We start from the raw sequence: 24,618 nt of genomic DNA, 5'->3' as shown, positions 1-24,618 counted from the left end.
CCGAAGGAGTACTACCAAAATGGTATCAAAAAATTGGAAGGTCGTTATAATCGTTGCATCGCTCTTGAAGGGAACTATGTTGAATAATAAAAACGAATTTTGACAAAAAAAATGTTTTTTTCTTTGTTAGACCGGGGACTTATCAGCCAACCTGTTATTACTGGCTTTAGATTAGATCCTAACTTTAGATTCTTAATTATTCTCTGCAAGAGAAGCTATATGAGCTTCGATCCAACTTTTTCATATATACTTATTGTATTTTTGTTTTTTTTCTTTTCAGGTACTTAAAATATGTTTAAAAAAAAAAAAATTATAAGGTAACTCATTTGGACATTTTTGTAAACTGTACACTGAAAAAAATATTGTCGTGAGGTCAAAGATTTCATGTCTTTAAAATACGAATACAAATTTTGCTTAGCATAGAAGACGCATTTCTCTAAAATAAAGTTATTTTCCTTGTCCAAAAGTCGATAAACTTTTCCATGAAGTCATATTGTCCTTATAATTAAGTGATTTGACTTTAAAATGGGTATCTTAACATGAAAGAAAAAATGTATAGGCTAAGGTCAACTTGACTTTAATAATTCAGAAAAATTCGTTAAATTTAATGAAATTGTCTTTAAATTTGTTGTCTCTTTGCATCTTGACTACAAAGCAAAAAATCGTTCAAATATAGGACATGTTTTTCAAAACTTTATTTTAAAGAAGTTTTTTAATTCAAACATAGCATAATTTCTACTGGAAGTCGAGTCCTAATTTGGAAAATAAAGTTGCCGGTAACTCGTTTTAAAGGACTTTGATAGCATATGAAGAAAAAAAGCTGAGAAAGCGAAAAATTAAAATTTGCTTCCTAGAAGCAAGTACACAAAACCTAAATTTAAAAGAGAATTGTGTCTTAAAAGTATCCTTACTTGTATTCTCCGCTTCTTTGGCTCGGAATCAATACCAAATTTTTTAAAGTAAAGACAAAATCTTTGGAACCGAGTGTGCTTTTTTCAGTGTAAGGACGTAAATTGATAGCAGTTTACCGTACATTTGTTTTAACTTGCTTGGGAAAAAGTAATTTAACAAAAAAAAAGGCAACATGAAATAGAGCAAATTCAGTATCTAAGAAATTAAATAACTAAAGTTATATAATTAATTTTCGGAGTTGTCATAATTTTCGACATTTTCATAAAAGGTCTACATCAAAAGTCGATTAGTGGTTTGGATTTCATTTTAAAAACCACCAAAAGCCGTTTAGTCCAATTTAAAGATAAGCAAAAGTTGACTTGTGTACGTTTTTTTATATCGACCACCATTGAATTTCTAAACAAGCGAATCTAATTTAGATTAGCTATAACGTACACCCAAAAAAAAATACTTTCCTCCGGAACGAAATTTTAGACAAATTCTAAAGTATTATTTTTAAGAGTAAACAAAGCCGTCTTTATGACAAGTGTTACTAGACACTCATTTGGGAAGAACAAAATAGCAATATCAAAATTAGTATCTAGGTGTATACCTCAGTAATGCTGGTGACATTTCTGAGGGTTTCAAAGCTTCTCTAAGTGGTTTCACTGCAATGTGGAACGCCGTTCGGACTCGGCTATAAAAAGGAGGTCCCTTGCCATTGAGCTTAACATGGAATCGGGCAGCACTCAGTGATAAGAGAGAAGTTCACCACTGTGGTATCACAATGGACTGAATAGCCTAAGTGAGCCTGATACATCGGGCTGTCACATAACCTAACCTAACCTAGGTATATACCTTTATGAGCCATACAAATATTGGTAGGTTAAGTATGCTGGTAAAACGTTACGAGGGTTGCCTTTTTTCATGATTAGAGAACAAAAACAATGTTTATACCCTTCACCACTACTGTGGTACAGGGTATAATAAGTTTGTGCATTTGTATGTAACGCCAAGAAATAGTGGTCATAGACCCATCTTTTAGTATAGCGATCGGCTTAGAATTAAATTCTGAGTCGATTTAGCGATGTCCGTCTGTCTGTCTGTCTGTCCGTCCGTCTGTCTGTATATGTAATTTTGTGCACAAATTACAGCTCGCAATTTTAGTCCGATCGTCCTCAAATTTGGCATGGGGTCGTTTCTTCGGACAGAGACAATCGCTGTTGGTTTTGGAAAAAAATCGGTTCATATTTAGATATAGCTGCCATATATATCTATCCTCGATTTGGTCATAGTTAGCGTGTTTATCAACCGATTTTCTTGAAATACCGTACATCCAAATATTTTATGAATCTCGAAAATCCTGCAAAATATCAGCCAAATCGGTTCAGATTTAGATATAGCTCCCATATATATCTTTCGTCCGATTTAGACTCATATGACCACAGAAGCCAAAGTTTACTACCGATCTTCGTGAAATTTTGCACAGAGGGTAGAATTGACATTCTACCAATGCTTGGTAAATTTGATTGAAATCGGTTCAAATTTAGATATAGCTCCCGTATATATCTTTCGTCCGATTTGAACTTATATGGCCACAAAAGCCAGAGTTTTGCCGTGATTTGCTTCAAATTTTGCACAAGGGGTACATTTAATAGTATTGTTAAGTGTGTCAAATTTTCTTAAAATCGGTTCAGATTTAGATATAGGTCACATATATATCTTTCGCCCGATTTGGACTAATATGGTCTCAAAAGCCAGAGTTTTGCCCTGACTTACTTCAAATTTTGCACAAGCGGTACTTTTAACGATACTATTGTATGTGCCAAATATGGTCAAAATCGATTCAGATTTAGATATAGCTTCCATATATATCTTACGTCCGATTTGAACTTATATGGCTTCAAAATCCAGATCCAGACCAAAATCGCGCAAGGAGTACGTTTGGTTCAGATTTAGATATGGCTCCCATATATATCTTCCGTCCGATTTGCACTCATATGACCAGGGGGGCTAAAGTTATACTCCCATTTACGTGAAATTTCTCATAGATAGCAGAATTATTATTCTAACTATACATGTCAAATTTAGTCAAAATCGGTTCAGATTATATATAGCTCCCATATATACGTACACCATAGTTGGGGAAATATGGTAGACTGTTACACATTTTAGACCCATTTTCAATGGAAGTTTCCTCCAATTAACTGGATAGCGTTAGCCGATTTAAATTTTAATTCTAGAGATTTTGTAGAAGTAAAAAATGGTCTCCTTTATATAGCTTCCAGTAAATGTGAAGTAGTTGAGATGGTAACACAAATTATGGCCTACATAGGAGTGAAGGGCATAATATAGTCGGCCCCGCCCGACTTTAGATTATACTTACTTGTTAATTATCGATAAAGATCTATACACTATTACATGCGTTTGAACCAATTGTCGAAGCACTTTTGTCACTCTGATTGACGTATCTCCAAAACATGTATTCTGGATGCATCAGGTGTCGGAAAAACGTTGACCTCTCATATAATATTTTATGTACGGTGTCAAGTCGGGGCTATACGACAGACGACCAATAAAATCGATGTTTTCAGTGCTGAAAATTGGAGTTGTTTGAGCTGATGTGTGAGGTCTCGCATTGTCGTGGTGATGAGTGATCCGTATTCGGAAGTTGGTTTTCCAGATTTGTTGGAAGACAACTGTCAAATAAATGGTTGTGCACCACTCAGCAATTCTGAGTGGCTGGCTTTATCCTACCTCAGTAATGCTGGTGACATTTCTGAGTGTTACAAAGCTTCTCTAAGTGGTTTCACTGCAATGTGGAACGCCGTTCGTACTCGGCGTACTATAAAAAGGAGGTCCCTTTGTCATTGAGCTTAACATAGAATCGGGCAGCACTCAGTGATAAGAGAGAAGTTCACCAATGTGGTATCACAATGGACTGAATAGTCTAAGTGAGCCTGATACATCGGGCTGCCACCTAACCTAACCTAAACTAACCATATCGGGCGAAAGATATATATGGGAGCTATATCTAAATCTGAACCAATTTCAATAAAATTTGGCACACTTGACTATAGTACTAATTGTTCTTGTTGTGCAAAATTTTAAGCAAATTAGGGTAAATTTCTGGCTTCTGGACCCATATAAGTCCATATCGGGCGAAATATATGGGAGCTATATCTAAATCTGAACCGATTTCTTCCGAAATCAATAGGGTTCTATTCTGAGCCAAAACACATACTTGTGCCAAATTTGAAGTAGATTGGACTAAAACTACGACCTAGACCTTGATTACAAAAATGTGTTCACGGAATGACGGACATGGCTATATCGACTCAGGAGCCCACCCTGAGCATTTTTGCCAAAGACACCATGTGTCTATTTCGTCTCCTTCTGGGTGTTGCAAACATATGCACTAACTTCCCAGCAAAAAAATGGAAGTTGTTCCACAAACATTTCTTTTAAAGTCCATCCCAGAATCCCCCATCGAGTTTTTCCAACTTCCGATGCAGTCCTTTTGGACAAGTCCACAAACATTTCTTCTAAAGCGCATCTTGGGATCCCCAATGATTTTTGCTACTTCCGGTGCAGTCCTTGTGGACAAGTATTAGAAAGAACGCAAACAGACTATTTTAAGTGCAAATTTTGGACAATTATATTTTACAAAATAATAGAAAACTAATAAAAAAATTAAAAAAATAGAAAATTCATAAAAAAGTAAAAAAATAATAATAATAAAAAAATAAATTTCATCCCCGCTGGGATTTGAACCTGTGCCGTTTGACTTGTTCGCTTCCATGGAAATTCTTTTGAGAAGGGTTTGCAAATTACGAGAAGTTTTAATTTTTTTTATTGATTTTAATAGAAAAAAATATATTTATACGAAAATATATGCCGAAAATAAAAACGATACATAACATAAAAAAATATTTTTTTAGAAAAATATTTGATAAAAAAATTACTGCTGGTGAGATTTGAACCTACGTTTCTTATTTTTTCGTTCATACTAATAAAGAACATATCGAGAAGCAATTAGAATGTTATTCCTTGGTGTCGTTTTACAATCATATCACAAACATTTGAATTGACCTTTCGACGCTTTATGTTCAATGGCGTTTGTGGCTGAGTGTGCTAAGGCGTTCTGTTATGGTGCCAGTAAACCCAGGTTCAATCCCTGGTCGGAGCAAAAAAGTTTTTCAAATTGTAAAAATTAGATAATAGGAAAATAGTAGTGTAATAAAACATATGGATGAAAAAAAAATTGAAATTGGTTGAAAAAAATTTTTTCGCTTTTTAAATTTCGTCATTCAAATTAACTTCCAGGGCACAACTTCTAAAGCAATGCAAAGGATCCAAAAAGGGAGTACTGCCATCCTATGACAAGCCCATGTAAAATTCATTGGAGATGATCCAAGTTTGCACTACTTCCGGATCACAGATTGGGGATCCAAACTACTTTTTTGGAAGCTCTTTTTTTGCTGGGTTATAATACCCTGTTCCACAGTATGGCGCAGGGTATAATAAAGCAATGATTTCATTAAGTAACAATGTCTTTAGCTTAAAGAAATGTCTCCTTAATATTGTATAAATTGTGTGTCCTAAAATTTAGTTTGCATAATCTTTCATATTAAGTCAATAGTTTTTTCAGCATATGGTTTGAGTTATTGTATTCGTTAGTTATTGTATACCGATCATGAGAAATATGATGGAACTATTTTTGTTTTAATCAATTTCTTTTATTTATTTTTGTAAATAAATATCTAAAAATATAAAATTATTAATTTGCTTTATTTTATAGTTACAAAAATGATTTTGTACATCTTAAATACTGGACTGTATGAAATTGTTGTGACCCCTTTTTTCTTTATCTTGACCTATTTTTTAATTTTTCTCATATATTTTTTTTTTGCATAAATTTGTTAATTTGCTTAATGTTTTTGAATTGTGTTAATTTTCTTTATGCAGTTTTGCATCATACAACCCAACAATGTTTTTTTCTTCTATAAACATGATACCATTATTTTTTTATTACACCTCCCATAACATCACATATTTTGGCCATAAAATTAAAAGCGCTTCACTTTGTTAAAGACACAAAGACTTATAATATGCTATAGGTTGCTTTGTTGTACCTTTTAATATTATGTAAATGAAATGTCATTAAAATGTCTTTTATTTTTTTTACTTCCATTACTAAAAGGTATTTATTTAAGACTTTAAAAAAAAAAAACTCACCTGAGTTCCTTCTTTTGGGGTTTTGTGGTGGGTGCCTTTACGTCTGTCTAACTACCTGGTTGATTGTCTCATTCGATAGCTTGGCGAAAATTTCAAAAAAAAATCCGATGTAGATGGAAGATGGACTGTATACCGTCTACAGACCTTTTATGGAGGAGTGTCTTTTTTGTTCAAGTTTTTTTTATAACGATCGTGAATGTTGATTTTTTGCCAAGCAATTAACACTTTTTTTTTAAATTGCGTATATCGATAAAAAAATTGTTTACAACACCAAATTAAGGTAAAGTTCAATATTTGTTGGTTTTCAGGTTGCTTTGCTGGCTGAGTGTTAATAAAATTACAAATTTTCCCTATGAATTGCAAAATTTATTTCAAAGACTTACTCCGTCTGATGATTGAATATTTAAAAATAAGATATACCAATATAGAAATGGTTATTTATGGAGGTGCTATAAACAAACACAGTTTTTTTAAATTACCACTTGTAATTCTCATATGGAGAAATAAATTGGCTTTGTTTTTATACACCAAAATTTATTAAGCTTTAATTCTAAAGGAATATTTTTTTCGATATTTTTTATGATATTTTTTACAGGAAACTAAAAATATTTTTATAGATTTTTTAGAACACACAAAGCACAACTTGGCCAATTAATATATCAATATATTTGTATTTATTCCTTTGAGTTTTTTCCGCAAACTCTTTAAGGATTCTTTATTATAATAAAGGATTTTTTTTTAATTTTTTCAAAAACACTTTATATTGTTAAATCGTTCCCGTGTCCAGTTTAAGTCTATCGTCCGGCCGGTTTTGAAATAATACTGAAATGTTGTTAAAATTTCCCAACCCTTTTGTAGACGTTTTTTCGGGTTTACTATTTGGTCTATTGTGTAAATGTAAATAATCGATATTTTTGTGAACATTAAAGCTATTTTTTTTTCTCATAAAGTTTGTTTAAGAATTTTGTATCATCGTTTTTAAGGTTATTACTAATTGTAAATAATACAGTGAGCCCAAAAAATATTTTGAGACGTAAATAAATATCAATTGTATCAAAAACGAAAATAAATTATTTTTGAAAAAATTAAAACTTAGAAGTAAAATTTGCATCATTACTTTCGTTAACTTGTCGTTATTTCAAATGTCTCAAATTTTCTATAGAAATAAAATTTTGACAAAATTTTCTATAGAAATAAAAATTTGAAAAAATTTTATATAGAAATAAAATTTTGAAAAAATTTTATATAGAAATAAAATTTTTGAAACTTTCCATAGAAATAAAATTTTTGGAAATTTTCTATAGAAATCAAATGTTCACAAAATTTTCTATAGAAATAAAATGTTGACAAAATATTCTGTAGAAATAAAATTTGTGGAAAACTTCCTATAGAAATAAAATGTTGACACAATTTTCTATAGAAATAAAATTTTAACAACATTTTCTATAGAAATAAAATTTTGACAAAATTTTCTATAGAAATAAAATTTTGACAAAATTTTTTATAGAAATAAAATTTTGACAAAATTTTCTATAAAAATAACATTTTGAGACAATTTTCTATAGAAATAAAATTTTGAGAAATTTTCTATAGAAATAAAATTTTAACAAAATTTTCTATAGAAATAAAATTTTAACAAAATTTTCTATAGAAATAAAATTTTAACAAAATTTTCTATAGAAATAAAATTTTGACAAATATTTCTATAGAAATAAAAAGTTGACAAAATTTTCTATAGAAATGAAATTTTGACAAAATGATCTACAGAAATGAAATTTTGACAAAATTTTTCCATAGAAATAAATTTTGAGAAAATTTTCTATAGAAATAAAATTTAGACATTTTCTATAGAAATAAAATTTGTTGAAAATTTCTATAGAAATAAAATTTTGACAAAATTTTCTCAAGAAATAACATTTTGACAAAATTTTCTATAGAAATAAAATTTTGACAAATTTTGTATTGAAATAAAATTTTGGCAAAATTTTCTTTAGAAATAAAATTTTGACAAAATTTTCTATAGAAATAAAATTTTGACAAAATAATTTGTACAAACATATCTCGATTTGAGTGCAGTTGGCTGGGTTTATTTTGGGCGTGCTTCCTCTTCTTTCATTCGTTTTGTTATGTTATTGTTATATTTTGACAAAATATTCTATAGAAATAAAATTTTGACAAAATATTCTATAGAAATAAAATTTTGAAAAAAATTTATATAGAAATAAAATTTTGGGAACATTTTCTATAGAAATAAAATTTGGAGAAAAAATTCTATAGAAATAAAATGTTGACAAAAAGGTTCTATAGAAATAAAATTTTGAGAAAATTTTCTATAGAAATAAAATTTTGAAAAAATTTTATATAGAAATAAAATTTTTGAAACTTTCCATAGAAATAAAATTTTTGGAAATTTTCTATAGAAATCAAATGTTCACAAAATTTTCTATAGAAATAAAATGTTGACAAAATATTCTATAGAAATAAAATTTGTGGAAAACTTCCTATAGCAATAAAATGTTGACACAATTTTCTATAGAAATAAAATTTTAACAACATTTTCTATAGAAATAAAATTTTGACAAAATTTTCTATAGAAATAAAATTTTGACAAAATTTTTTATAGAAATAAAATTTTGACAAAATTTTCTATAAAAATAACATTTTGAGACAATTTTCTATAGAAATAAAATTTTGAGAAATTTTCTATAGAAATAAAATTTTGACAAAATTTTCTATAGAAATAAAATTTTAACAAAATTTTCTATAGAAATAAAATTTTGACAAATATTTCTATAGAAATAAAAAGTTGACAAAATTTTCTATAGAAATGAAATTTTGACAAAATGATCTACAGAAATGAAATTTTGACAAAATTTTTCCATAGAAATAAATTTTGAGAAAATTTTCTATAGAAATAAAATTTAGACATTTTCTATAGAAATAAAATTTGTTGAAAATTTCTATAGAAATAAAATTTTGACAAAATTTTCTCAAGAAATAACATTTTGACAAAATTTTCTATAGAAATAAAATTTTGACAAATTTTGTATTGAAATAAAATTTTGGCAAAATTTTCTTTAGAAATAAAATTTTGACAAAATTTTCTATAAAAATAAAATTTTGACAAAATAATTTGTACAAACATATCTCGATTTGAGTGCAGTTGGCTGGGTTTATTTTGGGCGTGCTTCCTCTTCTTTCATTCGTTTTGTTATGTTATTGTTATATTTTGACAAAATATTCTATAGAAATAAAATTTTGACAAAATATTCTATAGAAATAAAATTTTTGAGAAAATTTATTACAGAAATAAAATTTTGAAAAAAAAATTCTATCGAAATAAAATTTTGACAAAATTTTCTATCAAAATAAAATTTGTAGAAATTTTTTATAGAAATAAAATTTGGACAAAATTTTCTATAGAAATAAAATTTTGAGAAAATTTTCTATAGAAATAAAATTTTGAGAAAATTTTCTATAGAAATAAAATGTTGACAAAATTTTCTATAGAAATAAAATTTTGACAAAATTTTCTACAAAAATAACATTTTGACAAAATTTTCTATAGAAATAAAATTTTGACAAAATTTTCTATAGAAATAAAATTTTAACAAAATTTTCTATAGAAATAAAATTTTGACAAATATTTCTATAGAAATACGATTTTGACAAAAGTTTCTATAGAAATAAAATTTTGACAAAATTTTCTATAGAAATAAAATTTGTAGAAAATTTTCAATAGAAATAAAATTTTGGCACAATTTTCTATAGTAATAAAATTTTGTCAAAAATTCCTATAGAAATAACATTTTTGCGAAATTTTCTATGGATATAAAATTTTGACAAAATTTCCTATAGAAATAAAATATTTGACAAAATTTTCTATAACAATAAATTTGTAGAAAATTTTCTATAGAAATAAAATTTGTGGAAAACTTTCTATAGAAATAAAATTTGTAGAAAACTTTCTATAGAAATAAAATTTTGACAAAATTTTCTATTGAAATAAAATGTTGACAAAATTTTCTATCGAAATAAAATTTTAACAAAATTTTCTATAGAAATAAAATTTCGACAAAATTTTTCTATAGAAATAAAATTTTGACAAAATTTTCTATAGAAATAAAATTTTGAGAAAAATTTTTATAGAAATAAAATTTTGAAACAAAAAATTATATTTGATAGATTTTTGGTAAAATTTTTCCGATTAGACAGCAAATCAGTGGATTAAATGTTTGCTATTTTATACCTTATTATTTACTTCAATTAATTAACACTTTGGGCATATAGTTTCTTCTTCTTCTGAATTATTACCAATTTTTGTTTAAGATCCACTGTTCTCCATTAGCTAAACACTAAACCAGGTGTGTCAAAGTCATTTCTATTTGATCTTAAACAAGGCGATAAGATTATAATGATTACATTACAAACTATTATTTTTTGCGGCTTTTCCTTTATTACACATATACCATCATAATTCCATTAGGGGGGTTTTTCCAATCCCTCCAAATCTAAAAAAAAAAAAAAAAAAACAAATAAAACATAATAGTTGACATAAAAGTTAAACTACATATCTCACATAATAGAGCAGAAACATTATGTAAACATTTAATACCCGAATTTTTGTTAAAAAAAAAAAAAAAAAAAAAAAAAAAAAACAAGCATAGATATACGTCATTTTGTGAACAAATATTTCCAAGTGATGGGCAACAAAACAAATGGACAAACATCCAAGTGGGTGTACCACTCAGCATATGAATCATTTCCTTTTTTTGCTGGGTAAACATTAAACATATAAAAAAGTGAAGCTAAATATTTCGCCCCCAAAAAAATATTCACAAACAATTTAGGATGATGGTTTACTCCTTGTTGTTTTTTGCAATGCTCTACTTTTAAGGTAAAATTAATTAAAGTTCCATTCAATAGGAGAGCAAAACCCCAACATCATAGCATCAGACAATCACCATTTATGAAAAAAAACGTACACACTTCAAATTAATACCTCAGGCATTTTTGAAGTTTCTTTAGAAAAAAATGGCAAACATATAATGTTTGTCGGGTTTGTTTTTTTTTTACCTAACAATTATTTTAAGGGTATCCATCCAAAGCACACTTATCAATGTTCAACATCATCCATCCGTATACAAAAATGTAGGGGGAAGCAATTTGAAAAGAAAGCAAAGTGCTTTTGTCTGACGTTTGTTGCTTAAGTCTTTTGTTTTGATTTGTCTCTGAAAGGCAGAAATATTTTACCTTTACCTTATATCGCTTGCTCTAAGTATTGCCACAAATTTAAGAGACTATGTGGGTTTCAAGAAATGTATGCGTGTGTGTGTGTGTGAGTATGAATTATTTTAGTTTTATTTGTATATTTTTGATTTGAAAAGCCTGGCGATGGTAATGCTGCCGCAAAAGCAGCATCTCCATTAACACTAAGCAACTTTTATTTCTAATATTATTTTTATTAAATGTAATTATTTAAATTAAAATTGCAACAATAATTAAAAATAAATTAAATTACATTAATTTGAGATAGATTAAATTAAATTATTTAGCTGATGGCCTCAGTTGCCAATGCTTTTTATATCTCTATACTAATATTATATTTACTATAAATTTAGTATAAACTATAAATAAATAAATAAAATTATATGATACGATTTTATATCAAATAATATTGGATTAAATTAATTTGAATTAAATTCAGAAATTAAATTAAAATTTAAGTTAAAATTATTAAATAAAAAATAAAATCGAATTAATTTTAATTAAATGACATTAAAAAAAAATTTTTGAAATAAATTAAATTAAACTTAATTAAATGAAATGAAATATGAAATTAAAAAAAAAACTTAAGTGACATAAAGTTGAGTAATTCAGTTCAATTAAAATGCTTTAACCTAAATTCAATTTAAAAAAATATATTAACTAATATTTTAGAATGTTTGAAAAAAAAAAATAAAATAAAATGTAATTCATCAATTTAATTTAAATAACAACATATTAATTTGAAATAGACTAAATTAAATGAAATGGATTTAAGTGAAATGAAGAAATATTAAATTCTCTTCAATTAAATTAAATGAAACTTAAATTTAATCAATTTCTACGATTTGTTTGAAATTTTCAGGGAAGGTTATTTGTACACATTTTTTCGGGGACGGTGACCCTTTTTTTAATTATAGTGAAAAAATTAGACTTCTGCGATTTATTTGAAATTTACGCAAGACGTTGGGTGAGGTTCTAACATTAATATGGAGTACCTGATTTTTTAATATTTGGAAGGGGTGAAAGACCTCCTGAAAATTGGACCCAAGTTCCTCGATTTGCTTGACATTTGGTCGGGGAGGAGGACCGACTTTTTGTAAAGTACGTTTTTTTCTGATTTGCTTGAAATTTTCAGGGAAGTTTGGAGTGGCATCTTCACAAAGATCCGCTACTTAACTTTTTTAATGTTTTTCCGGGACGGAATTGCTTGAAATTTATGTGAAAGAACGTGGAGGAGGTTATGAGGTTGGTATCCAATTCTTTATTTGTCGAATGTGGTTTTTCGATATCTGGTCGGGGGAGGGGTTAGTGAAAACTTCAAACTTCGTCGAATTATGGGGGACGTGGGAGAGGTTATAAAATATTTGCTAGGGGAGGGACCCGATAGTATAAAAATTGAAAGTTTTCCAATTTTCTTGAAATTTGCAGGAAAGGTAGAAGGTTTTGCCTAAATAGGAACTTGGTACACAATTTGATATTGGCACAGGTTTCTTGCTAGACTTTTAAGTAAAAAAATTTTAAATTTACATAAAATTGGCAGGCAACGTAGAAGGTGCTTCATTTTCTGGTATATGTTCGGAAAAGGCATATTTTCGTTGGCCAAAATTTTAATTTTTTAAGAATTTTGTCCATAATTTTAATTTTTTAAGAATTTTTTACTTTTACCGATTTACGGGCGGGCAACATCTGAAATTTTGCAATAATTTTTAAAATTAACACAGAAGAAACAGCGAAACCACCAGGAAGAAAATTTGTCCATCTGTCCGTCTGTTGAAATCACGCTAACTTCCGAACGAAACAAGCTTGAAACTTGGCACAAGTAGTTCCCAGCAAAAAAAGTGTCGCCAAAAAAGTAATACAAATGTTCTTTTCGGATCCAGAAGTGGTGCAAAATTGACGCAGAAGCGATGAATTTAACATGGGCTTGTCATAGGACGGAAGTCCTACATTTCAAAAGCCGTTGCACTGAATTTGCATCACTTCTTTAGGTGTGATCCGAATTCAATGTTTTGGATGTAAATTAAAAAATTCTGCGATATTTTGTCAAATAAATAATTTTTATAATTTTTTATAATTTTTAATGGATTCGAATGCTTGTCGGAAGCGTTCGACCTCAAATACTTTCAAAAATTCACAATTTTTTTTAGATTGGATTTAGGATTTTTTTCGACAAAATTTAAATGATTTGTATCATTTTATGAATTCTTACTCTATTTTTAACATATTTGAAACAAAAAAAGGTAAAATTACCCATTAAAAGTATGAAAAAACCAACTTATAAAAAATTGAGTTAAAAGAACTTCCTGGGTAGTTAAAGTAAAGAACATCATTGGGAGTGCATCTTCTGGAAGTGCTTTTAAAGTTGTGCCTCTGGAAGAACTTCCAAATTTTTTTGCTGGGTTGTTATTGATGTAGGTCGGATGGTATTGCAAATGGGCCATATCGGTCCACTTTTACGTATGGCGCCCCCATATAAACGGACCCCCAAATTTGGCTTGCGAGGCCTCTAAGAGAAGCAAATTTCATCCGATCCGGCTGAAATTTGGTACATGGTGTTAGTATATGGTCTCTAACAACCATGCAAAAATTGGTTCACATCGGTCCATAATTATATATAGCCCCCATATAAATCGATCCCCCGATTTGGCTTGCAGAGCCTCTAAGAGAAACAAATTTCATCCGATCCGGCTGAAATTTGGTACATGGTATTAGTATATGGTCTCTAATGACCATAAAAAAATTGGTCCATATCGGTCCATAATTATATATAGCCCACATAAACCGATCACCAGATTTGACTTCCGGAGCCTCTTGGAAGACCAAAATTCATCTGATTCAGTTGAAATTTGGTACGTGATGTTAATATATGGCCTCAAACACCCATGCAAAAATTGGTCGATATCGGTCCATAATTATATATAGGCCCCATATAAACCGATCCCCAGATTTGACCTCCGGAGCACCTTGGAAGATTTGGTACGTGGTGGTAGTATATGTTATTTAACAAACATGCCAAAAGTGGTCCATATCAGTCCATAATCATTTATAGCCCCCATATAAACCGATCCCGAGATTTGCTTTTGGAGCCTTTTGGAGGAGCAAATTTCATCCGAGTGAGTTGAAATTTGTGGATGACAGTCTTTCGTAGAAGTTTCTACGCAATCCATGGTGGCGGGTACATAAGATTCGGCCTGGCTGAACTTACGGCCGTATATACTTGTTTTTTTTTCAAGTTTATATTTTGCAAATAAATAAACACACAGGAAAAAAAGGAATTAAATTAAATTTTAATTTAAAAATTGATCTCTTCATTTTTATACCCACCACCATAGAATGGTGACGGGGGTATAATAAGTTTGTCATTCCGAAATATCGATTTCCGACTATATGAAGTATATATATATTCATGATCAGGGAGAAATTCTAAGACGATATAACCATGTCCGTCTGTCTGTTGTAATCACACTACAGTCTTCAATAATGAAGCAATCATGCTGATATTTTGCACAAACTCGTCTTTTGTCTGCAGGCAGGTCATGTTCGAAGATGGGCTATATCGGTCCAGGTTTTGATATAGTCCCCATATATATCGAAAAAAAAAAAAATCTATTAGCCCAAGACCCCACATCGGGAGGGTCTTGGGCTTGTAGAAATTTTTTATCCAATTTCCCTGAAATTTGAAATCTAGAAGAATTTTATGACCATAAAGAGGTGTGCCAAAAATAGTGAGAATCGGTCCATGTTTTGGTATAGCCCCCATATAGACCGATCTCCCGATGTTACTTCTTGGGCTTATAGAAACCGCAGTTTTTATTCAATTTACCCGAAATTGGAAATCTAGAGGTATTGTAGGATATTGTATAGAAACCGTAGTTTTTATCCAGTTTGCCTGAAATTGAAAATCTAGAGGTATTTTAGGATCATAAAGAGGTGTGCCGAAAATGTTGAGTATCGGTCCATATTTTAGTATAGCCCCCATACGAACGATCTCCCAATTTAACTCCTTAGGTTTGTAGAAACCGTAGTTTTTTTCCGATTTGCCTGAAATTGTAAATATTCTGGTATTAAGGTTTTTATCGGTCCATTTGGTAATGCCTCCATATAGATCGATTTCATTGCTTGAGGGTATAGAAGGCGCACAAATCATGAAAATTGCTTGAAACTCAATGCAAAATTTCCAGATTTTACTTCTCGGGTGAAGATCTACAGATTTAAGATTTCAAATCAATACATTATTTTATAATTTTCTTGCACAAGAGATGTTAGTGATTCCTCTAAAACTCTAACAAAATGGTTCTTATAAATCCAGACTCTGATATAGTCTTCATAGGTACAATTTTTAAATTTATCTTCGTGAAGTGTACTGGTTGAACTGCTCTGCTTGATCTGTCCTCAAATCCCCCTGAAATTTCAAAGGAAACTCTAATATTTGATTCATGGTGGTGGATATTTAAGATTCGGCCCGGCCGAACTTACTGCTGTGTATGCTTGTTTTATTGTTATCTGGTGTAATTAAAAAAAAATACAAAGTAGAAAAATAAGCAAACACACTTAGATGTTTGTTCATCGTTTTTTTTGTAGAGCTGTTAATGGTACGCGTGTCGCTTTTGTATGGTAAAGGCTACCGTTTAAAATTTTTGTTAGCATCCTCTCACTTGCCTACCTTCCTTTGATATTTGCTTCATAAATAACATTCATTCTTCTTGAAAGTTCAATGCCAACATATTTTCTTTGGTTGTCCTAAAAATTCCCTGCCCAAGCTGTGTTGGGGTCCAAAAACATTATAATCTTGTTTTCAATGCTCTGTTTGCCAAATGATGATGATGGTGAGATGATGATGGCATCGCTCCTTAAAAAAGTGTGCCTGGCATGTGCTGAACACGAGTTTATTTTCGTTATTTTTTTTTTGGGTTTTTTGATAAGACAGGCATATATAATTCGTGAACATTTTTGTTTTTTGGAATACTTAAAGATCTAAATCTGAAAGCATCTGCTGGATCATTGCTTTTTCATCTACCTGTGTTTAAGACACTGCATTCTGATATTATTGGAATTTTGGTTTTTTCGTTTGCATATTCAATGGGCAACATCATCATTATTTTTTCACAGGGTTTAAAAGTTAAGGCAATCACTTTTTTTTTGGAATCACAGACATCAAGGTAAGATACTGACCGAGATATAATTTTTCAAATCTCCATTTAAGCCATTCAAAAATTTCCTAAACAAATATGTATTCATAAATTTTATTTCTCATGTATATGTAATTATGGGAATTTATGAGTTTAGTCCAATTAAAATTTGTGTTAGCAGAATTTGTAATCAACTACAAAATGAAAAGATGTTTGTGAATAGAAAAAAACTTACATTTTTATTTAAATGTTTGCATTCGGTACATAAAAAATAACTAAAGATGAAATTTAATTTTTATTATAAAACATAATATTAATTAATAATAGTAAAATGTTCACTCTTAGATTTTACTTACATAGGTGACATATCATGTCGATGCCCTCATTCCAGAGTACGCTAAGTCGACTTAGCGTGTTTGGATGGAGTTCGTTGTGTTTTATTCGGATTTATGTAAATTAATCCTGTCAAAATTTCGAATTTATTGGACACTTCTATCAAAAGTAATGTTTAATATTGTTCTTAGCCTGTAAATAAAGTTTTAAAAAATGTCCAATCCAAAAAAGGCAAAAATCTTTGTTCGGTCAAAGTGGTAATTTTTAGCCATGTTCTATTATCATTATTTAGAGTTCGTACATACTAAAAAAAATCTATAATAAATATGATTTTAAGACCGAAGAAAACGGGAATTTCTATGCTATACGGTTTTTGAGAAATTCAAAAACAAAAACTTTGAACTTGTTTCCAAAAACTTAGAAATCATATTTTGACAAAATTTTATTTCTGTAGAAAATGTTGTCAAAATTTTATTTCTATAGATAATTTTGTCAAAATTTTATTTCTATAGAAAATTTTGTAAAAATTTTACTTATATAGAAAATTTTGTCAACATTTTATTTCTATAGAAAATTTTGTTAAAATTTTATTTCTATAGAAATTTTTGTCAAAATTTTGATGCTTATATTTACTAATTCAGTAGGGGTGGTTTAGGGTACGATATAGTCGCCTCCGACTTTCTACTTTACTTACTTGTTTATAAAAAATTTTTCTTCCAGTATAAAGTGTGAGTTCATCTACCTTTGTATTATTTGAAAAAAAAAAACACACAGTTTCTATTTGATTTACTATATGGATACACACAACGAAAAGTGTTTGAAAACGGGTATCGCAAACGTTGTTCTTTTGTTGCAGATTTGCAAAATTACGTTTTTTTGCGTGTGTGTACCCTATATGACATCATTGCATTAAACGATACGCTTAATATTTTACGTTTGGAATTTATGTGCGGTTTTCCTGTTGATTTTTCGGTAACCGCAAAAATAAAATTTGAAAGCGTGAAATCAATAGATTCCAACAGATAAGAAATTATAATTCTTTAGGGATCTTGTTTGTTCTATGTGAATATTTCATGAAGATTGTGAGTGATTCATTTTGCTTGCTCCACATCCAATCTATGGGAATATTTGTTTGTTAGATATGGGAAAAATAAGGGAATTTCCATGTTTTGTACGTGCAAATTACAATTGCGGTTAAGAGTAGATTTGTTAACACTTATATGTGGTTTCATGAGTTTGGTGTTTTGGTAATTAATGGTATATTCGGAATAAATAAAATTTTATAAATATATCTGAATAAAATATCTCAAGATTTGGTTTTTCAGTCGACAAGCCAAATTTCATTTTGCACATACACGCAATGAAAGAAATAAACGTTTAGAAAACGTGTATCGAAAACGTTTTTCTTTTTTTTGTGGGTTTTTTGAAATTCTTCGAAAATTTTCAAATTCATTTTTAATTAAAAATTAAAAAAAAAAAATAATAATAATTGACTTATGGTGATTTCGATTGGTAAAAAATATGTTGCATATTTTACACCTTACCCCCATAAATCGAAAATTTTTGTTCGATTGGAAAATTCGATGCAGCCTTCCCAAAATGTGCACGTTCGATTGACGGGGTCTTAGCCATCGCAAGAGCAAAAGTGTAACCCATTTTACATCGTAGCTACGATCTACGGCCAACACCATTGAAGATGCGCTATTGGCGAGTAGTTCTTCTGACGACGATGAAGGAGTTACAACATCGTTGCTTGGACAAAATGACCAACGGCGAGTTAAAAACTTTGTTGACGATGTAATTAATTTGTACTCTGAAGTAGAAGTAAGATCATTAAAAAAATATAAAATCAAAAGTTTTAACAATTTCCCTATGTTCAAGAAAAATTTGCGTATTAGTCGAGATTCCAATAATAGTTGTTAGTAATAATCGAAATATTTCCGCCAAATTTCTTTTGTTTTGATTTTATAACATATCAGTGTTGCACCTTTTTTGTTCGTTTTCACACGCAAACGGTGTTGTCATTGCAAGGGGTTTCGGCAACACTGTGGTAACACCATAAAATGTTGTACCATTTGTATGCAACACTTTTTTCCCCAAACGAAATCACCATTAGACTTCCGAAATTGATTAAAAGGTTCATTGTATCAATTTTTAATTGAACATTTTTCAACTTCAATCAACTTTTAATTGGCAATATTTTGGTTTTTCTGTGTAAGCAAACTGAAAAAATATTTTTCTGTCAGTTAGCACATTGCAACACTAGGGCTGCCCAATCCAATATACAATTTCAAGAGCATAATGTTATTTTTGCACGGGAAACATAAACGACATTTTCTCGCCAAACATAATTATACTTAACGAAATGAATGCCACTCGAGACCAAAATAATCTACCAACATTTGAAGAAAATTTTACCACAACAACTGCCAAACAAACAATCTCTTTTTTCAAAATTTAATGTCTATAGAAAATTTTGTCAAAATTTTATTTCTACAGGAAATTTTGTCAAAATTTTATTTCTATAGAAAATTTTGTCAAAATTTTATTTCTATAGAAAATTTTGTCAAAATTTTATTTCTATAGAAAATTTTGTCAAAATTTTATTTCTATAGAAAATTTTAGTCCTATAGAAAATTTTGTCAAAATTTTATTTCTATAAAAAATTTTGCCAAAATTTTATTTCTATAGAACTTTTTGTAAAAATTTTATTTCTATAGAAAATTTTGTCAAAATTTTATTTCTATAGGCAATTTTGACAAGATTTTATTTCAATAGAAAATTTTATCAAAATTTTATTTCTCTACATAATTTTGTCAAAATTTTATATTTAAAGAAAATGTTGTCAACATTTTATTTCTATAGAAAATTTTGTCAAAGTTTTATTTCTATAGGCAATTTTGACAAGATTTTATTTCTATAGAAAATGTTGTAAAAAATTTATGTCTATAGGAAATTTTGTAAAAATTTTATTTCTATAGGAAATTTTGTCAAAATTTTATTTCTAAGAAAATGTTGTTAAAATTTTATTCTATAGATTTTGTCAAAATTTTATCTCTATATGAAAATTTTATTTCTATAGGAAATTTTGTCAAAATTGTATTTCTATCGAAAATGTTATCAAAATTTTATGCCTATAGAAAATTATGTAAACATTTTGTTTCTTAGAACGTTCTGTAAAAATTTTATTTCCATAGAAAATTTTGTCAAAATTTTATTTCTACAGGCGATTTTGACAAGATTTTATTTCTATAGAAAATGTTGTAAAAAATTTTATTTCTATAGAAAATGTCAAAAATTTATTTCCATAGAAAATTTTGTCAAAATTTTTTTTCTATAGAAAAATTTGTCAAAATTGTATTTCTTTAGAAAATTTTGTCAAAATTTTATTTCTATAGAAAATTCTTTCAAAATTTTATTTCTATAGCTAATTTTATCAAAATTTTAGTTTTTTTTATCAACATTTTATTTCTATAGGAAATTTTTTCAAAATTTTATTTTTATAGAAAAATGTTGTCAACATTTTATTTCGATAGAAAATTTTGGCAAAATTGTATTTCTATACAGATTTTGTCAAAAAAAATTTTCTATATACATTTTGTCAAAATTTTATTTCTATAGGAAATTGTGTCAAAATTTTATTTCTATAGAAAATTTTATCAAAATTTTATTTCTCTACAGAATTTTGTCAACATTTTATTTCTATATAATGTTGTCAAAATGTTATTTCTATAGGAAATTTTGTGAAAATTTTATTTCTATAGGAAATGTTGTCAACATTTTATTTCTATAGAAAATGTTGTAAAAATTTGTCAACATTTTATTTCTATAGGAAAATTTGTCAAAATTGTATTTCTTTAGAAAATTTTGTCAAAATTTTATTTCTATAGAAAATTCTTTCAAAATTTTATTTCTACAGAATTTTTGCAAAATTTTATTTCTATAGAAAATGTTGTCAAAATTTTATTTCTATAGAAAATTCTTTCAAAATTTTATTTCTATAGCTAATTTTATCAAAATTTTATGTATATAGGAATTTTTTTCAAAATTTTATTTTTATAGAAAATGTTGTCAACATTTTATTTCGATAGAAAATTTTGGCAAAATTGTATTTCTATACAGATTTTGTCAAAAAAAATTTTCTATATACATTTTGTCAAAATTTTATTTCTATAGGAAAGTGTGTCAAAATATTATTTCTATAGAAAATTTTATCAAAATTTTATTTCTCTACAGAATTTTGTCAACATTTTATTTCTATATAATGTTGTCAAAATGTTATTTTTATAGGAAATTTTGTGAAAATTTTATTTCTATAGGAAATGTTGTCAACATTTTATTTCTATAGGAAAATTTGTCAAAATTGTATTTCTTTAGAAAATTTTGTCAAAATTTTATTTCTATAGAAAATTCTTTCAAAATTATATTTCTATAGCTAATTTTATCAAAATTTTATGTCTATAGGAATTTTGTCAACATTTTATTTCGATAGAAAATTTTGGCAAAATTGTATTTCTATACAGATTTTGTCAAAAAAAATTTTCTATATACATTTTGTCAAAATTTTATTTCTATAGGAAATTGTGTCAAAATTTTATTTCTATAGAAAATTTTATCAAAATTTTATTTCTCTACAGAATTTTGTCAACATTTTATTTCTATATAATGTTGTCAAAATGTTATTTCTATAGGAAATTTTGTGAAAATTTTATTTCTATAGGAAATGTTGTCAACATTTTATTTCTATAGAAAATGTTGTAAAAATTTGTCAACATTTTATTTCTATAGGAAAATTTGTCAAAATTGTATTTCTTTAGAAAATTTTGTCAAAATTTTATTTCTATAGAAAATTCTTTCAAAATTTTATTTCTATAGATTTTTTTTTTCAAAATTGTATTTCTATAGAAATTTTTTTCAAAATTTTATTTCTATAGAAAATTTTGTCAAAATTTTATTTCTATAGAATTTTTTTTAAAAATGTTGGTTCTATAGAAACTTTATTTCTATAGACATTTTTTTTTTTTAATTTTATTTCTATAGAAAATTTTGTCAAAATTTTATTTCTATAGAAAATTTTGTCAAAATTTTGTTTCTATTGAAATTTTTGTCAAAATTTTATTTCTATAGAAATTTTTGTCAAAATTTTATTTCTATAGAAAATTTTGTCAAAATTTTATTTCTATAGAAAATGTTGTCAAAATTTTATTTCTATAGAAAATTTTGCCAAAATTTTTATTTCTATAGGAATTTTTGTCAAGATTTTATTTCTATAGGAATTTTTGTCAAGATTTTATTTCTATAGGAATTTTTTTCAAAACTTATTTCTATAGAAATTTTTGTCAAAATTTTATTTCTATTGAAAATGTTGTCAAAATGTTATTTCTATAGTAAATTTTATCAAAGTAGTAGTTGAAGTAGTTGTAAAGGAATATTTTGTAAAATCTACCAAAACATAAATAATTCTACCAATCTACCAAATAGTAATAAAAATCTACCAAATTTGCTACAATTCTACCATGGTTGGCAACCGTTGTCACAATGGGCTTCTTTTCTAATCGATTTTCCCACACTGAAAAAAATATTGTCGTGAGGTCAAAGATTTCATGTCTTTAAAATACGAATACAAATTTTGCTTAGCATAGAAGACGCATTTCTCTAAAAAAAGTTATTTTCCTTGTCCAAAAGTCGATAAACTTTTCAATGAAGTCGTATTGTCCTTAAATTAAGTGATTTGACTTAAAAATGGGTATCTTAACATGAAAGAAAAAGTGTATAGGCTAAGGTCAACTTGACTTTAATAATTCAGAAAAATCCTTAAATTTAATGAAATCGTCTTTAAATTTGTTGTCTTTTTGCATCTTGACTACAAAGCAAAAAATCGTTCAAATATAGGACATGTTTTTCAAAACTTTATTTTAAAGAAGTTTTTTACTTCAAACATAGCATAGTTTCTACTGGAAGTCGAGTCCTAATTTGGAAAACAAAGTTGCCGTTAACTCGTTTTTAAAGGACTTTGATAGCATATGAAGAAAAAAAGCTGAGAAAGCGAAAAATTTAAATTTGCTTCCTAGAAGCAAGTACACAAAACCTAAATTTAAAAGAGAATTGTGTCTTAAAAGTATCCTTACTTGTATTCTCCGCTTCTTTGGCTCGGAATCAATACCAAATTTTTTAAAGTAAAGACAAAATCTTGTCTTTACTTTTACTTTTTTTTCAGTGCAAATTTGACCATAAAACCCTTGTTTATTAACCAATCTTACTCGAAGTTGGCTAAATCTTATCTTCTATAGTACTAACTATAGAAGATAAGTCACCGATATCAGTTCAGATTTAGATATAGCTACCATGTATATGTATCGCCCGATTTTCAAAAATTTAGCCATAATAGTTTTATTTATTAACCGATCTCACTCAAGTTTAACACAATGTAACCTTCTGTGGTATCAACCAAACAAAATATCATCAAAATCACAGTAGTGCAATGGTTAGCATGCCCGCCTTGCATACACAAGGTCGTGGGTTCGATTCCTGCTTCGATCGAACACCAAAAAAAAGTTTTTCAGCGGAGGATTATCCTATCTCAGGTCTCTTGTCATTGAGCTTAAGATGGAATCGGGCAGCACTTAGTGATAAGAGAGAAGAGGAGAGAGGTTCAGATTTAGGTATGCGCGTCCTAAAATTTAGGTTGCGTTATCTTTAATATCAACTGAAAAAACAGTGAACCCACCAAGAAAGAACATTTTAGTAAATTTTAGAAAATGTTGTGGAATCTTTCATAAAACGTAATAATACCATGAACTAAAATGGAATTAAATCGGCGTTAGTGAAATATGGTGTTAATTTTTTTAGAGTAATTTCCTAGAAAATAATATAATTGAGAAAAATATATTATTATGATATTGAAATAGGTTTGTTGATTCACTATAGTAAACCCACATACTTTAAATGTTCACCTCATTTGCTACTTTTTTCTTTGGGTGTATATATTTCCATTCTAAATTCTGGTTATATCCCGTACAAGTCAGTTTACTCTTGCAATTAAAAATTCAAGCCATTTGAAAAAAACTCACATTTATATACACTTATGTGAACGAGCATTATTGTTGTCCAATAAATCAAATTCCATTTCAAATATCCATAATAATAAAATAATAAAAAAAATGCAATAACAACAAAAAAAATCCAAATAAATTTTATTCAAATGTCATGACATTTCCAAAGAGATTCTTTATACCCCTGACTCTCCACCAAAGATCTTAAGAAGAGTAAAAATCGCCATCGCCATGAAATCCGCAAAAGACCAACGTTATTGTCATGATCATCATCCATCGATATTCACTTGGAAGAAGAATCATGAATTTATTTTTTCCATGGAGGGTTTTTTTGATATATTTTTTGGTTTAACAAAAACCTGATTACAAGCCAAAAACCTTTGAGTTTTGGGACTAAAGAAGGAAACGTTATAAATTGAAAATTTTTTGAATAAAGCCAACTTAAGAATACAATTAATGTCATTACTACTCTATAGGCTTCTCCAACCCCAAAGAAATGCCAAGAAGATAATCAATTATTTTGTTATAAATAATTAAAATACATATCGCTATAAAATATATATAAAAAAAACTATCTTTTGTTTTGGTAATGCAAAAATGCCGCCTTCACCGCCTATTTTGCATAAATTTGTCACTGCTGTTTTTTTTTAATATTTTTATTGGCGCTGAAAAACTTTAAATCCAAACGTGAGGCATAAACATTCATA

The 24,618-nt window shown here is 28.0% G+C and overlaps 2 protein-coding genes across 2 annotated transcripts in view; one reads left to right on the top strand and one right to left on the bottom strand.

Moving 5' to 3' along the window:
• LOC142231878 (uncharacterized) overlaps positions 1-6,477 on the bottom strand; it is a 121,866-nt gene extending 115,389 nt beyond the window's left edge. Inside the window, exon 1 of the mRNA XM_075302535.1 lies at positions 6,130-6,477. The gene's annotated coding sequence lies outside the window, so the exon portion shown is untranslated. The remainder of the gene's footprint in view (positions 1-6,129) is intronic.
• Positions 1-24,618, top strand: part of PAPLA1 (Phosphatidic Acid Phospholipase A1) — a 187,975-nt gene that overhangs the window by 118,682 nt on the left and 44,675 nt on the right. The gene's annotated exons all lie outside the window — the stretch shown is intronic.

The sequence above is a fragment of the Haematobia irritans genome, chromosome 3, assembly GCF_050003625.1.
Source record: "Haematobia irritans isolate KBUSLIRL chromosome 3, ASM5000362v1, whole genome shotgun sequence".
NCBI lineage: Eukaryota > Metazoa > Arthropoda > Insecta > Diptera > Muscidae > Haematobia > Haematobia irritans.
Note: the sequence above shows the minus strand (reverse complement) of the source record. Positions and strands in the feature narration are given on the sequence as shown.